Here is a 17422-nt window from a genome sequence, read left to right as displayed (position 1 = left end):
CATCTTGATCGGAGATGTCCGGAATCTGGGCTGAATCCGGGCTGCGACGGATGGAGTGTCGTTTATTTGCGGATTTTGACCTGCCGAGGTCAAACGGGGTCACATATCGAGAAGCGGTTTTTAAGGAAAGTTACTACGGCTTATGGGCTACCCGATGATGTGCTTTGATTTGGAATTCGGTCAATTCCTCTATTCGAAAACTGCTGTGCAAGTGTATTTTCGACATAGCCCACAAATGGCCTTAGGTCATCGCATGACCTTGAGAGGTCAAATGAGTGTTGGGAAAGTAAGATTAGATGCTGGCGAGTCGATTGGTGCCATTTTTAGCGCTCTAGCTCTCCTGGGTGGGCCACAATCTGCTGTGCAAATTTGGGCCACGTGACCTTTGCTGACCTCTCTAGGTCAAACGGCTGGGAGTGCCACCAAATGACTCGGACTGTGGATTGGGCATGTCAGCACCTACATTGTGTGCGATTTTCAGCTTGATCGGAGATGTCCCGAATCTGGGCTGAATCCGGGCTGCGACGGATGGAGTGTCGTTTATTTGCGGATTTTGACCTGCCGAGGTCAAACGGGGTCACATATCGAGAATACGTAGCACACAAAGCCGTTTGACCTACAGAGGTCAGCAAAGGTCACGTGGCCTAAATTTGCAGAGCAGATTGTGGCCCACCCAGTAGAGCTAGAGCGCTAGAAATGGCACCAACCGACTCGCCAGCATCTAATCTTACTTTCCCAACACTCATTTGACCTCTCAAGGTCATGCGATGACCTAAGGTCATTTGTGGGCTATGTCGAAAATACAATTGCACAGCAGTTTTCGAGTAGAGGAATTGACCGAATTCCAAATCAAAGCACATCATCGGGTAGCGCATAGGCCTTAGTAACTTTCCTTAAAAACCGCTTCTCGATATATGACCCCGTTTGACCTCCGCAGGCCAAAATGTGCAAATAAACGACACTCCATACGATGCAGCCCGGATTAAGCCCAGATTCGGGACATCTCCCATCAAGCTGAAAATCGCACACAAGGTAGGCCATGACGTGCCCAATCGACAGTCCAAGTCATTCGGTGGCACTCCCAGCCGTGTGACCTACAGAGGTCAGCAAAGGTCACGTGCCCCAAATTTGCACAGCAGATTGTGGCCCACCCAGTAGAGCTAGAGCGCTAGAAATGGCACCAATCGACTCTCCAGCATCTAATCTTACTTTCCCAACACTCATTTGACCTCTCAAGGTCATGCGATGACCTAAGGTCATTTGTGGGCTATGTCGAAAATACATTTGCACAGCAGTTTTCGAGTAGATAAATTGACCGAATTCTAAATCAAAGCACATCATCGGGTAGCACATAGGACGTAGTAACTTTCCTTAAAAATTGCTTCTCGATATGTGACCTCGTTTGACCTCGGCAGGTCAAAATGTGCAAATAAACGACACTCCATACGTCGCAGCCCGGATTCAGCCCAGATTCGGGACATCTCCGATCGAGCTGAAAATCGCACACAATGTAGGACCTAACATGCCTAATCCACAGTCTGAGTCATTCGGTGGCACTCCCAGCCGTTTGACCTAGAGAGGTCAGCAAAGGTCACGTGACCCAAATTTGCACAGCAGATTGTGGCCCACCCAGTAGAGCTAGAGCGCTAGAAATGGCACCAATCGACTCGCCAGCATCCATTCTTACTTTCCCAACACTCATTTGACCTCTCAAGGTCATGCGATGACCTAAGGTCATTTGTGGGCTATGTCGAAAATACACTTGCACAGCAGTTTTCGAGTAGAGGAATTGACCGAATTCCAAATCAAAGCACATCATCGGGTAGCCCATAGGCCGTAGTAACTTTCCTTAAAAACTGCTTCTCGATATGTGACCCCGTTTGACCTCGGCAGGTCAAAATGTGCAAATAAACGACACTCCATACGTCGCAGCCCGGATTCAGCCCAGATTCGGGACATCTCCGATCAAGCTGAAAATCGCACACAATGTAGGCCATGACGTACCCAATCCACAGTCCGAGTCATTCGGCGGCACTCCCAGCCGTCTGACCTACAGAGTGAGAGGTCAGCAAAGGTCACGTAGCCCAAATTTGCACAGCAGATTGTGGCCCACCCAGTAGAGCTAGAGCGCTAAAATTGGCACCAATCGACTCTCCAGCATCTAATCTTACTTTTCATAACACTCATTTGACCTCTCAAGGTCATGCGATGACCGAAGGTCATTTGTGGGCTATGTCGAAAATACACTTGCACAGCAGTTTTCGAGTAGAGGAATTGACCGAATTCCAAATCAAAGCACATCATCGGGTAGCCCATAGGCCGTAGTAACTTTCCTCAGAGACCCCTTTTTGATATGTGACCCCGTTTGACCTCGGCAGGTCAAAATGTGCAAATGAACGACACTCCATACGTCGCAGCCCGGATTCAGCCCAGATTCGGGACATCTCCGATCAAGCTGAAAATCGCACACAATGTAGGCCATGACATGCTCAATCCACAGTCCAAGTCATTCGGTGGCACTCCCAGCCGTTTGACCTACAGAGGTCAGCAAAGGTCACGTGGCCCAAATTTGCACAGCAGATTGTGGCCCACCCAGAAGAGCTAGAGCGCTAAAAATGGCACCAATCGACTCGCCAGCATCTAATCTTACTTTTCATAACTCTCATTTGACCTCTCAAGGTCATGCGATGACCGAAGGTCATTTGTGGGCTATGTCGAAAATACACTTGCACAGCAGTTTTCGAGTAGAGGAATTGACCGAATTCCAAATCAAAGCACATCATCGGAGAGCCCATAGGCAGTAGTAACTTTCTTTAAAAACCGCTTCTCGATATGTGACCCCGTTTGACCTCGGCAGGTCAAAATGTGCAAATAAACGACACTCCATACGTCGCAGCCCGGATTCAGCCCAGATTCGGGACATCTCCGATCAAGCTGAAAATCTCACACAATGTAGGCCATGACATGCCCAATCCACAGTCCGAGTCATTCGGTGGCACTCCCAGCCGTTTGACCTACAGAGGTCAGCAAAGGTCACGTGGCCCAAATTTGCACAGCAGATTGTGGCCCACCCAGTAGAGCTAGAGCGCTAAAAATGGCACCAATCATGGTGCCATTTTGCATGAATGGTAAAGCATGGATGGTAAAGCATGAATATGTTCCACAAACATTTTCAAAAGTTGTACTTACACCCATCGTAAAGGATAAGTCGGCAAAGCTGTCAGATAAGGACAATTATCGCCCAATAGCTGTAGCCAGTGTAAGTTCCAAGATTCTTGAAAGGGTCATTCTGAAACGCTGTGATAGACAACTTGCGACTGGACACCATCAGTTTGGCTTCAAAAAGGAACATTCAACCGACATGGCTATATATGCCCTTAAAGAAATAAGTGACTATTATCTGCGAAATAGAAGTCCGGTATTTGTATGCTTTCTTGATGCACGGAAGGCTTTTGACCGAGTCAACCACTGGAAGTTATTTGCTATACTTCTAGAGAGAAAAATTGATGTGAGTCTTGTGAAGTTTCTTTCTTCGTGGTACGAGACTCAACAATTTTATGTTTTATGGGGTGGCTTGTTATCCGAAGGGTTTACGGTGACAAACGGGGTAAGGCAAGGTGGGATATTATCTCCATATCTGTTTAATGCGTACACTGATGGTCTATCGACGCTTCTTGATTGGAGTGGTGTTGGGTGTCATTTTCAAGGTAGTGTAAATCATTTATATTATGCTGATGACATGGTCCTGCTATCCCCTTCATCATTTGGACTGCAGAAAATGTTGAATGTCTGTGATTCCTATGCAATTGAGCATGATATCAAATTCAACACTAGAAAGACTGTTTGCATGAAAATATGTCCTAAGTTATTTCGTGATCTCTATGTTCCTACTATCTGGCTTGGTGGCTGTGCTTTGAAATTCGTTGACTCTTACAAGTATCTTGGGTATCAACTCAGCAATGTGGGCTCTAGAGTCGATGACTTAGAAATCCGACAGCAATATCGTAATCTTTGTTGCCGTGCTAATACGATCAGTCGCAAATTTGCCATATGTTCATACTCGGTTAAGAAATATTTGTATGATGCCTATTATTCAAATGTCAGTTGCATGCATTTGTGGCACTCGTTTCATGTGTCTGTTCTGAAGAAATTTAAAGGGACCCTCCCACCTTCAAAAAAGTTTATGAATTGGCATGAAAGTGATGTCGCTCGGTTCAGAAAGAGCGAAAACGAATATCTACCAAATTTCATCGAAAAATATTCACCGGTTTTCAAGATATTAGACTTTTACTTTTGTTTACTTTTTTGGGATCTCCGCTGTTTCTAGCGACTTTATTTTAGAAGTGCGGCGTTTGCGGCAGATGTTGCGCGCAAATAGCATATACCACCGCGTGCTACAAAACGTTTTAGTCAAACATTTAAAAATCGTTAGATATCTGCGCTGACGTCACACATTCAGAGGGGTATTCCTCAGCATTAGCCCCTCTGAATCAAAATGCTGCAATTTTGAAATTCAATATTTCCGATTTAAGGCATTTCTCGATGTTGTGAGTGCCGAAACCGGTAATTGTGAGCCAGGGACCCCATTTTGGCTATCTCAACTCAAATCTAATGTTAAGGTGGGAGGGTCCCTTTAAAGTGTGTTTTAACAATGCTGCTAGGATGTTATTTGGCTACGACAGGTTCTGCAGTGCTTCGAACATGTTCGTTCAAGAATGCTTGCCCGGCTTTGATGCCTTGTGCCGAAAATCAGTGTGGAACTTTATGACGCGCCTTCAGTGTTCCTCTAATCAAATCATATTTACATTGTTCAACAGTGACCTGGCTGTGACTTCCTCGATAAGGAAGGCATGGCGGCAATGTCTGTATTTAAGTTGAGGGTCTTATGACCTCTCATGATTCTTTATGGACCTAGAGTCTGTTAATAAAGGAATCTCTCTCTCTCTCTCTCTCTCTCTCTCTCTCTCTCTCTCTCTCTCTCTCTCTCTCTCTCTCTCTCTCTCTCTCTCTCTCTCTCTCTCTCTCTCTCTCTCTCTCTCTCTCTCTCTCTCTCTCTCTCTCTCTCTCTCTCTCTCTCCTCTCTCTCTCTCTCTCTCTCTCTCTCTCTCTCTCTCTCTCTCTCTCTCTCTCTCTCTCTCTCTCTCTCTCTCTCTCTCTCTCTCTCTCTCTCTCTCTCTCTCTCTCTCTCTCTCTCTCTCTCTCTCTCTCTCTCCTCTCTCTCTCTCTCTCTCTCTCTCTCTCTCTCTCTCTCTCTCTCTCTCTCTCTCTCTCTCTCTCTCTCTCTCTCTCTCTCTCTCTCTCTCTCTCTCTCTCTCTCTCTCTCTCTCTCTCTCTCTCTCTCTCTCTCTCTCTCTCTCTCTCTCTCTCTCTCTCTCTCTCTCTCTCTCTCTCTCTCTCTCTCTCTCTCTCTCTCTCTCTCTCTCTCTCTCTCTCTCTCTCTCTCTCTCTCTCTCTCTCTCTCTCTCTCTCTCTCTCTCTCTCTCTCTCTCTCTCTCTCTCTCTCTCTCTCTCTCTCTCTCTCTCTCTCTCAATCGACTCGCCAGCATCTAATCTTACTTCCCCAGCACTCATTTTACCTCTCAAGGTCATGCGATGACCTAAGGTCATTTGTGGGCTATGTCAAAAATACACTTGCACAGCAGTTTTCTAGTAGAGGAATTGACCGAATTCCAAATCAAAGCACATAATCGGGTAGCCCATAGGCCGTAGTAACTTTCCTTAAAAACCGCTTCTCGATATGTGACCCCGTTTGACCCCGTTCGACTGCTGTGCAAGTGTATTTTCGACATAGCCCACAAATGACCTTAGGTCATCGCATGACCTTCAGAGGTCAAATGAGTGCTGGGAAAGTAGGATGAGATGCTGGCGAGTCGATTGGTGCCATTTTTAGCGCTCTAGCTCTACTGGGTGGGCCACAATCTGCTGTGCAAATTTGGGCCACGTGACCTTTGCTGATCTCTCTAGGTCAAACGGCTGGGAGTGCCACCGAATGACTCGGACTGTGGATTAGGCATGTCAGCACCTACATTGTGTGCGATTTTCATCTTGATCGGAGATGTCCCGAATCTGGGCTGAATCCGGGCTGCGACGGATGGAGTGTCGTTTATTTGCGGATTTTGACCTGCCGAGGTCAAACGGGGTCATATATCGAGAAGCGGTTTTTAAGGAAAGTTACTACGGCTTATGGGCTACCCGATGATGTGCTTTGATTTGGAATTCGGTCAATTCCTCTATTCGAAAACTGCTGTGCAAGTGTATTTTCGACATAGCCCACAAATGATCTTAGGTCATCGCATGACCTTGAGAGGTCAAATGAGTGTTGGGAAAGTAAGATTAGATGCTGGCGAGTCGATTGGTGCCATTTTTAGCGCTCTAGCTCTCCTGGGTGGGCCACAATCTGCTGTGCAAATTTGGGCCACGTGACCTTTGCTGACCTCTCTAGGTCAAACGGCTGGGAGTGCCACCAAAGGACTCGGACTGTGGATTGGGCATGTCAGCACCTACATTGTGTGCGATTTTCAGCTTGATCGGAGATGTCCCGAATCTGGGCTGAATCCGGGCTGCGACGGATGGAGTGTCGTTTATTTGCGGATTTTGACCTGCCGAGGTCAAACGGGGTCACATATCGAGAATACGTAGCACACAAAGCCGTTTGACCTACAGAGGTCAGCAAAGGTCACGTGGCCCAAATTTGCACAGCAGATTGTGGCCCACCCAGTAGAGCTAGAGCGCTAGAAATGGCACCAATCGACTCGCCAGCATCCATTCTTACTTTCCCAACACTCATTTGACCTCTCAAGGTCATGCGATGACCTAAGGTCATTTGTGGGCTATGTCGAAAATACACTTGCACAGCAGTTTTCGAGTAGAGGAATTGACCGAATTCCAAATCAAAGCACATCATCGGGTAGCCCATAGGCCGTAGTAACTTTCCTTAAAAACTGCTTCTCGATATGTGACCCCGTTTGACCTCGGCAGGTCAAAATGTGCAAATAAACGACACTCCATACGTCGCAGCCCGGATTCAGCCCAGATTCGGGACATCTCCGATCAAGCTTAAAATCGCACACAATGTAGGACCTGACATGCCCAATCCACAGTCCGAGTCATTTGGTGGCACTCCCAGTCGTTTGACCTACAGAAGTCAGCAAAGGTCACGTTTCCCAAATTTGCACAGCAGATTGTGGCCCACCCAGTAGAGCTAGAGCGCTAAAAATGGCACCAATCGACTTGCCAGCATCTAATCTTACTTTCCCAACACTCATTTGACCTCTCAACCTCATGCGATGACCTAAGGTCATTTGTGGGCTATGTCGAAAATACATTTGCACAGCAGTTTTCGAGTAGAGGAATTGACCGAATTCCAAATCAAAGCACATCATCGGGTAGCCCATAGGCCTAGTAACTTTCCTTAACCCGGCGGCCGCTGGGCCTCCGCGCAACCCGCCGGCCGCTGGGGGGGGCATATAGTTGCCCCCCCCCCCTTTACTTCTGCGACGATATCGTCGCAACGCGAAGAGATAGAGAAGCGAAACTTTGGACACATCTTCCTAATTACCTAGCCGAGGTTGTGTCCAAATTTGGCGTTGATCCCATTTGAAATGACGTCACAGTGACGTCATAAGTGAAATTATAGATTTGCGACTCTCATATTCCTCACGATACATCAGATATATGGGACCGAATATAAAGGACCGATTATTGGTCAGAAACTAGATGGAAGTGTAGTTAGATGTTTAAGGATGACAGCAGGTGCTGTCTAGTTCATTTACAGTTGAGTTTCATGCTCAGCGTCATCAGAAACGGTCCATATCGGAAAACGGCAAAACTTTATGACGTCACTTTGACGTCATCTTAGGCGCTACAACTACCAAACTTTTCTCAAACATTGCCTAGGTATTCATTGGAAGCTATGCCAAGTTTCACGTTCGTAGCTCATCAGGTTTCGGAGATATTTCACAAAACGTAAAGGGGGGCAACTTTATGCCCCCCCCCCCCAGCGGCTCATGGGTTAAAAACCGCTTCTCGATATGTGACCCCGTTTGACCTCGGCAGGTCAAAATGTGCAAATAAACGACACTCCATACGTCGCAGCCCGGATTCAGCCCAGATTCGGGACATCTCCGATGAAGCTGAAAATCGAACACAATGTAGGACCTGACATGCCCAATCCACAGTCCGAGTCATTCGGTGGCACTCCCAGCCGTTTGACCTACAGAGGTCAGCAAAGGTCACGTGGCCCAAATTTGCACAGCAGATTGTGGCCCACCCAGTAGAGCTAGAGCGCTAGAAATGGCACCAATCGACTCGCCAGCATCTAATCTTACTTTCCCAACACTCATTTGACCTCTCAAGGTCATGCGATGACCTCAGGTCATTTGTGGGCAATGTCGAAAATACACTTGCACAGCAGTTTTCGAGTAGAGGAATTGACCGAATTCCAAATCAAAGCACATCATCGGGTAGCCCATAGGCCTTAGTAACTTTCCTTAAAAACTGCTTTTTGATATGTGACCCCGTTTGACCCCGTTCGACTGCTGTGCAAGTGTATTTTCGACATAGCCCACAAATGACCTTAGGTCATCGCATGACCTTGAGAGGTCAAATGAGTGTTGGGAAAGTAAGATTAGATGCTGGCGAGTCGATTGGAGCCATTTTTAGCGCTCTAGCTCTACTGGGTGGGCCACAATCTGCTGTGCAAATTTGAGCCACGTAACCTTTGCTGACCTCTTCAGGTCAAACGGCTGGGAGTGCCACCGAATGACTCGGACTGTGGATTGGGCATGTCAGCACCTACATTGTGTGCGATTTTCAGCTTGATCGGAGATGTCCCGAATCTGGGCTGAATCCGGGCTGCTACGGATGGAGTGTCGTTTATTTGCGGATTTTGACCTGCCGAGGTCAAACGGGGTCACATATCGAGAAGCGGTTTTTAAGGAAAGTTACTACAGCCTATGGGCTACCCGATGATGTGCTTTGATTTGGAATTCGGTAAATTCCTCTACTCGAAAACTGCTGTGCAAGTGTATTTTCGACATAGCCCACAAATGACCTTAGGTCATCGCATGACCTTCAGAGGTCAAATGAGTGCTGGGAAAGTAGGATTAGATGCTGGCGAGTCGATTGGTGCCATTTTTAGCGCTCTAGCTCTACTGGGTGGGCCACAATCTGCTGTGCAAATTTGGGCCACGTGACCTTTGCTGATCTCTCTAGGTCAAACGGCTGGGAGTGCCACCGAATGACTCGGACTGTGGATTAGGCATGTCAGCACCTACATTGTGTGCGATTTTCATCTTGATCGGAGATGTCCCGAATCTGGGCTGAATCCGGGCTGCGACGGATGGAGGGTCGTTTATTTGCGGATTTTGACCTGCCGAGGTCAAACGGGGTCATATATCGAGAAGCGGTTTTTAAGGAAAGTTACTACGGCTTATGGGCTACCCGATGATGTGCTTTGATTTGGAATTCGGTCAATTCCTCTATTCGAAAACTGCTGTGCAAGTGTATTTTCGACATAGCCCACAAATGGCCTTAGGTCATCGCATGACCTTGAGAGGTCAAATGAGTGTTGGGAAAGTAAGATTAGATGCTGGCGAGTCGATTGGTGCCATTTTTAGCGCTCTAGCTCTCCTGGGTGGGCCACAATCTGCTGTGCAAATTTGGGCCACGTGACCTTTGCTGACCTCTCTAGGTCAAACGGCTGGGAGTGCCACCAAATGACTCGGACTGTGGATTGGGCATGTCAGCACCTACATTGTGTGCGATTTTCAGCTTGCTCGGAGATGTCCCGGATCTGGGCTGAATCCGGGCTGCGACGGATGGAGTGTCGTTTATTTGCGGATTTTGACCTGCCGAGGTCAAACGGGGTCACATGTCGAGAAGCGGTTTTTAAGGAAAGTTACTACGACCTATGGGCTACCCGAAGATGTGCTTTGATTTGGAATTCGGTCAATTCCTCTATTCGAAAACTGCTGTGCAAGTGTATTTTCGACATAGCCCACAAATGACCTTAGGTCATCGCATGATCTTGAGAGGTCAAATGAGTGTTGGGAAAGTAAGATTAGATGCTGGCGAGTCGATTGGTGCCATTTTTAGCGCTCTAGCTCTACTGGGTGGGCCACAATCTGCTGTGCAAATTTGGGCCACGTGACCTTTGCTGACCGCTCTAGGTCAAACGGCTGGGAGTGCCACCGAATGACTCGGACTGTCGATTGGGCATGTCAGCACCTACATTGTGTGCGATTTTCAGCTTGATCGGAGATGTCCCGAATCTGGGCTGAATCCGGGCTGCGACGGAAAGAGTGTCGTTTATTTGCGGATTTTGACCTGCCGAGGTCAAACGGGGTCACATATCGAGAAGCAGTTTTAAGGAAAGTTACTACTGCCTATGGGCTACCCGATGATGTGCTTTGATTTGGAATTCGGTCAATTCCTCTAATCGAAAACTGCTGTGCAAGTGTATTTTCGACATAGCCCACAAATAACCTTAGGTCATCGCATGACCTTGAGAGGTCAAATGAGTGTTGGGTAAGTAAGATTAGATGCTGGCGAGTCGATTGGAGCCATTTTTAGCGCTCTAGCTCTACTGGGTGGGCCAAAATCTGCTGTGCAAATTTGGGCCACGTTACCTTTGCTGACCTCTCTAGGTCAAACGGCTTGGAGTGCCACCGATTGACTCGGACTGTGGATTGGGCATGTCAGCACCTACATTGTGTGCGATTTTCAGCTTGATCGGAGATGTCCCGAATCTGGGCTGAATCCGGGCTGCGACGGATGGAGTGTCGTTTATTTGCGGATTTTGACCTGCCGAGGTCAAACGGGGTCACAAATCGAGAAGCAGTTTTTAAGGAAAGTTACTACGGCCTATGGGCTACCCAATGATGTGCTTTGATTAGGAATTCATTCAATTCCTCTACTCGAAAACAGCTGTGCAAGTGTATTTTCGACATAGCCCACAAATGACCTTAGGTCATCGCATGACCTTGAGAGGTCAAATGAGTGTTGGGAAAGTAAGATTAGATGCTGGCGAGTCGATTGGTGCCATTTTTAGCGCTCTAGCTCTACTGGGTGGGCCACAATCTGCTGTGCAAATTTGGGCCACGTGACCTTGTAGCCATGTACTTCTGCCGGTCACCGCTAGGCCCATGTACTTCTGCCGGTCGCCGCTAGATGCTGTGAACCGCGAGTTACAGTTTTGTTAATAGGTGTCGCTTTTACCAGTCTCTAAATTGCTAAAGCCTTCGATTAAGTTGTGCGCCCCCCTTTTAACGTTCCGTTCGCTTAAACTGCTGTATTGTTTGGACAATTGTATTGGCTATGTGTATATTAAAAACCATATGTATTCGTTTATTACATTCGATGTTCTCGCCAACATGTGTGCAATACTAGATAACTAAGTTCGTATGTAAAACTATATATGTCTCGATTTTGTGGCGAAATACAAGAGATATCTGTAACTAACAGTGTTTCTACTGGCTACACCAGCCAGATTGGTGACCCCGCGTTCTACGCACAAACGGATCGCTATCCCCTCGTGTTCCCTGGCACACCGACACTGGCCTGCACCCTGAGCTATCTCCTCCAGCTCTCTTTGTGTAGGAAGGAAGTGGCGGATGGTGTGTCTCCACGAGGATCCTTTTTTGTGCTGTGTGAAACTGGATGACGCCGACTACTACTGCTGCACTACGGACCAGCTACTTCATCGGCTCATCTTACCGAACGGCTACCTCTGCAGCTGCACCGCAGCACCTGCCGATCGCCGGATCGCCGTCGCCGCCACCGATCTTCCCGACCATTGCTCTCGGCAGCCATGGACCAGAAGACCCAGCCTGCCGGCGCCGGTGCAGCCGCCGGAGCCGGTGCAGCCGCCGGCGCCGGTGCAGCCGCCGCCGCCGCCTCGCATGCCGCTGCTGCTGCTGCTGCCGCTGCCGCCCAACCGGACTACCTCCGCGTGGCGACCGCGCCACGCAGCCACGTCGCGCCGCCGCGCTTCTTCGAGGAGGACCCCGTGATCTGGCTCGTCCAGCTCGACCTCTTCTTCTCTCAGGCAGCTGTGGACGATGAGCTCAGCCGCTTCCGGATCGCCGCTACTCTTCTTCCTGGCCACCTCCTGTGCGACTTCACCGACATCCTCCGCAACCCTCCTCAAGACCGACCTTACACCATCCTTTCCGACGCCATCCGTCAGCGGTTCGGCATATCAGTCGAACAGCGTCTCCGCTGCCTGCTCTCTGGCCAACAACTCGGCGACAGGCGTCCTTCCCAATTCCTTCGGCATCTCCTGGACCTTGCTGAAGCTGAAGGCTCACAAGATTCCCCGCTCATCCGCCAGATCTTCCTCAATGCTCTTCCGCCTCGGACTCAGCCCTTCCTCCAGTGCCTGCCGCCTGGGACGGACCTTGCGACCATCGCTAGCACTGCCGACCGACTCCTGGAGCTTCCGCAGCAGTCGGACGTCGCTGCACCTACCTCAGGTCTTCTCGCCGCGGTATCGACTTCTGCGCCTGCTGCAGCCTCACCTGCTGCTCCTGCAGGACCCTTCCACCTCCAAGACCTGATGAGCCAGCTGCTGACTGGTATCACGGCCCTCACAACATCAGTCGCCACACTGGTGGACGAGACGCGCCGCCGAGAGAGGTCTGCATCTCGTGCCCCCGGCCGCGCTCGCTACCGTCCACCACGCGACCTGTCTGCTGCTGCCCGGTCACCCAGCCCTACAATCAACACATCTACCGGCGCTGGTGTTTCCTACTGCTGGTACCACCACAAGTTCGGTACCAACGCGCGCTCATGTCAGTCACCGTGCTCGTGGTCTGCAACTGCAACTCAGACCTCGGGAAACCAGCAGTAGGACAGGTGACACAGACGTCGGCACCTGCCCTGCTCAACCCTGACGTCCCTCCAGCCAGCGGCCTTCTGAGACTCAAGGACAACAACACTGGCATCACCTTCCTCATCGACACTGGAGCCGAGTACAGTGTTCTTCCAGCGACACCCACCGATCGTGCTCGCGGAACCAACGGACTGGATCTGCAAGCAGCCAACAACAGCAGCATCCAGACCTATGGTCAGCGCATGCTCACGCTTTCTCTCGGCCTCAGAAGAGATTTCAACTGGATCTTCATCATCGCGGACGTCTCCCATCCTCTCCTAGGAGCCGACTTCCTCTCCTCGTATGATCTCCTCGTCGACACCAAGAGAGGCCGTCTCATCGACCACCTAACTGAGTTGTCCTCACCTGCTTCCCACTCTTCAGTGCCATCCACCGGACTGACAGCCGTCGTCGGAACCGACAACCCAGCATTCCTTAACCTCCTTCGAGAATTCCCCAGCCTCACCCAGCCGTCACATCATCCGGAGCCACAGCACTCAGTCCGACATCACATCGAGACTACCGGCCCTCCGGTCTTCTGCCGCCCACGCCGTCTGGATCCAGCTCGACTCGCCACTGCCAAGGCTGAGTTCCAGCGCCTCCTCAGTCTCGGAGTCATCCGACCCAGCAGCAGTCGGTATGCATCACCGCTGCACATGGTGCCCAAGTCGTCTGGAGATTGGAGACCCTGTGGTGATTACCGTGCACTGAACCGCATCACAGTGCCTGACCGGTACCCACTACCACATCTCCACGACTTCACTGCCTGCCTCGCTGGGACATCGATCTACTCTCGGCTCGACCTCGTCAGGGCCTTCAACCAGATACCGATGGCCCCAGAAGACATCGCCAAGACAGCGATCACAACGCCTTTCGGCGCCTTCGAGTTCCTCCGTATTCCGTACGGTCTCCGGAATTGCGCCCAGACCTTCCAAAGGTTCATGGATCACATCCTCCGTGGCCTGGACTTCGCCTTCGTCTATGTAGACGACATCCTCATCGCCAGCAGCAGCATCTCGGAACATCTCACACACCTCCGAGAGGTCTTCAGCCGTCTTTCCCGCAACGGTGTGCTCCTCAACCCATCGAAGTGCGCCTTCGGCATGGAAAGCATCTCCTACCTCGGCCACCAGATCTCCAGCGGAGGCATCACTCCTCTCGACGATCGAGTCAGTGCGATCAAGAACTTCGACCGTCCAGAGTCAAAGAAGAGCCTCAAGAAGTTCCTGGGGATGATCAACTTCTACCATCGCTTCATCCCCCACGCTGCTGCTCTTCTGGCACCTCTCCACGGCCTGACTGCCTCAGACGACCGAGCTGCTTCAGTCACGTGGACCCCAGAGGCAGACGCCGCCTTCTCTGCAGCCAAAGCCGCCCTCGCTGACGTCACCCAGCTCGCTCATCCCGTCAAAGATGCAGCTCTGAGCCTCAGCACTGACGCCAGCAGCACGGCAGCCGGCGCCGTGCTCCACCAGCGAGTTGGTGGTTCTCTTCAGCCTCTCGCCTTCTTCTCGCGCAAGTTCACGCCCACCCAACGCCGCTACAGCACCTTTGGACGGGAATTGCTCGCCATGTACCTCGCCGTGCGACATTTCCTGCCCTATCTGGAAGGACGCGACTTCGAGATCCTCACGGACCACAAGCCGCTCGTCTTTGCTCTCAAGGCCAACGGCAACGCCAACCATTCTCTCCGTGAACAACGTCACATGGACCTGATTCTGCAGCACACCAGCAAGATCGGACATGTTCCTGGACATCTCAACCCGGTAGCTGACGCCATCTCACGGATCAGCTCAGTGTCTGCGCCAGCTTCTGCCGCAGCTACACCCTCACCCGGCCTTCTGAGCTTGGCCGACATCGCTCTACACCAAGCCAACGATCCTGACCTGCCGAAGCTGCAACAATCCTCATCTCTGATCATCCGTGACTTCCCAGTCCCTGATCATCCGCATCTACGTCTCTGGTGCGACACCTCAACGGCCACACCTCGACCTGTAGTCCCAGCCAGACTCCGCCCTTCCATCATCAAGAGCTTCCACGACTTGTCTCATCCTGGCATCAACGCTACGCGTCATCTCATCTCATCGAGGTTCATCTGGCCCCACATCAACGCGGACATCCGTGCCTTCGTCCGGAGCTGCCAGCACTGTCAGCGTGCCAAGATCCAGCGCCACACGAAGCCACCCATGGGCAGCTTCCAGCCACCTGACTCTCGCTTCCTGCACATCCACATCGACCTTGTCGGACCACTTCCTCCGTCCCATGGCAACTCCTATCTCCTGACTGTCGTCGACCGCTTCACCCGATGGCCCGAGGCAATTCCTCTGCCCACCATGGACGCCGTCACGGTGGCTCGGCATCTCGTCAGCGGCTGGATCGCCCGCTTCGGAGTACCCGAACTCATCACCACCGACAGAGGATCCCAGTTCGAGTCCCGCCTCTGGACAGAAGTCTCCAAGCTTCTCGGCACCTCTCGGATCCGGACCTGCGCCTACCACCCAGAAGCAAACGGGATGGTAGAGCGCTTCCACCGCCAACTGAAGTCAGCTCTGCGGACCGATGACGACGCCGCCTCCTGGTCGGACCGACTTCCTCTGGTGCTACTCGGAGTGCGCACGGCCCTCAAGGAGGATCTCGGATGCACCGCTGCAGACCTAGTCTATGGTTGCAGTCTCCGACTTCCTGGTGACTTCCTCTCCCCCATGTCGTCGGACACTTCTTCTGATCCGGCTTCCCTAGCCTCTCGTCTCCGTGCCGCCATGTCGGAGCTCCGTCCAACTCCTCCTCGTCCTGGCTCTCGCCAAATCTTCATCTCTCAAGACATGCAAACCTGCTCCCACGTCTTCATCCGACGCGATTCGCATCGCTCTCCTTTCCAATACGTCTATGACGGTCCTTATCGTGTCCTATCCCGCGACCAGCACACCGTCACCATCGACCGTCTCGGGCGACGCGACACCGTCACCCTGGCTCGGTGTAAACCGGCCTTCACGGACAACATGCCTGCCGCAACGCCGCCTGCAGCACCGGACGTCCTGGTGAACGACACGCCTACTACGGCGCCAGACAGCTCGGTGGACCGCCCGCCTACTGCACCCAGCCGCTCAGGAGCCCCCGGCGGCTCTAGCCCGTCTCGCCGCGTGCCGCCGGGCCCGCCGCCTGCTTCGCCGCCCCCTCTCCGTCGTTCGTCGCGTCTTCGCCGCCAAACATCTTTTTATGGTGTTTAACTAGGGCGGGGGAGTGATGTAGCCATGTACTTCTGCCGGTCACCGCTAGGCCCATGTACTTCTGCCGGTCGCCGCTAGATGCTGTGAACCGCGAGTTACAGTTTTGTTAATAGGTGTCGCTTTTACCAGTCTCTAAATTGCTAAAGCCTTCGATTAAGTTGTGCGCCCCCCTTTTAACGTTCCGTTCGCTTAAACTGCTGTATTGTTTGGACAATTGTATTGGCTATGTGTATATTAAAAACCATATGTATTCGTTTATTACATTCGATGTTCTCGCCAACATGTGTGCAATACTAGATAACTAAGTTCGTATGTAAAACTATATATGTCTCGATTTTGTGGCGAAATACAAGAGATATCTGTAACTAACAGTGTTTCTACTGGCTACACCAGCCAGAACCTTTGCTGACCTCTCTAGGTCAAACGGCTGGGAGTGCCACCGAATGACTCGGACTGTGGATTGGGCATGTCACCTCCTACATTGTGTGCGATTTTCAGCTTGATCGGAGATGTCCCGAATCTGGGCTGAATTCGGGCTGCGACGGATGGAGTGTCATTTATTTGCGGATTTTGACCTGCCGAGGTCAAACGGGGTCACATATCGAGAAGCGGTTTTTAAGGAAAGTTACTACGGCCTATGGGCTACTCGATGATGTGCTTTGATTTGGAATTCGGTCAATTCCTCTATTCGAAAACTGCTGTGCAAGTGTATTTTCGACATAGCCCACAAATGACCTTAGGTCATCGCATGACCTTGAGAGGTCAAATGAGTGTTGGGAAAGTAAGATTAGATGCTGGCGAGTCGATTGGTTCCATTTTTAGCGCTCTAGCTCTACTGGGTGGGCCACAATCTGCTGTGCAAATTTGGGCCACGTGACCTTTGCTGACCTCTCTAGGTCAAACGGCTGGGAGTGCCACCGAATGACTCGGACTGTGGATTTAGCATGTCAGCACCTACATTGTGTGCGATTTTCAGCTTGATCGGAGATGTCCCGAATCTGGGCTGAATCCGGGCTGCGACGGATGGAGTGTCGTTTATTTGCGGATTTTGACCTGCCGAGGTCAAACGGGGTCACATATCGAGAAGCGGTTTTTAAGGAACGTTACTACGGCCTATGGGCTACCCGATGATGTGCTTTGATTTGGAATTCGGTCAATTCCTCTACTCGAAAACAGCTGTGCAATTGTATTTTCCACATAGCCCACAAATGACCTTAGGTCATCGCATGACCTTGAGAGGTCAAATGAGTAATGGTAAAGTAAGATTAGATGCTGGCGAGTCGATTGGTGCCATTTTTAGCGCTCTAGCTCTACTGGGTGGGCC

The 17422-nt window shown here is 50.9% G+C and overlaps 1 protein-coding gene across 1 annotated transcript in view; it reads right to left on the bottom strand.

The window, feature by feature from the left end:
- The window catches only part of LOC122369818, a 33543-nt gene that overhangs the window by 5058 nt on the left and 11063 nt on the right, over positions 1 to 17422 (bottom strand). The gene's annotated exons all lie outside the window — the stretch shown is intronic.

Source organism: Amphibalanus amphitrite, unplaced genomic scaffold, assembly GCF_019059575.1.
Source record: "Amphibalanus amphitrite isolate SeventyFive unplaced genomic scaffold, NRLGWU_Aamphi_draft 001075F_arrow, whole genome shotgun sequence".
In the NCBI taxonomy this organism is placed as follows: Eukaryota; Metazoa; Arthropoda; class Thecostraca; order Balanomorpha; family Balanidae; genus Amphibalanus; species Amphibalanus amphitrite.
Note: the sequence above shows the minus strand (reverse complement) of the source record. Positions and strands in the feature narration are given on the sequence as shown.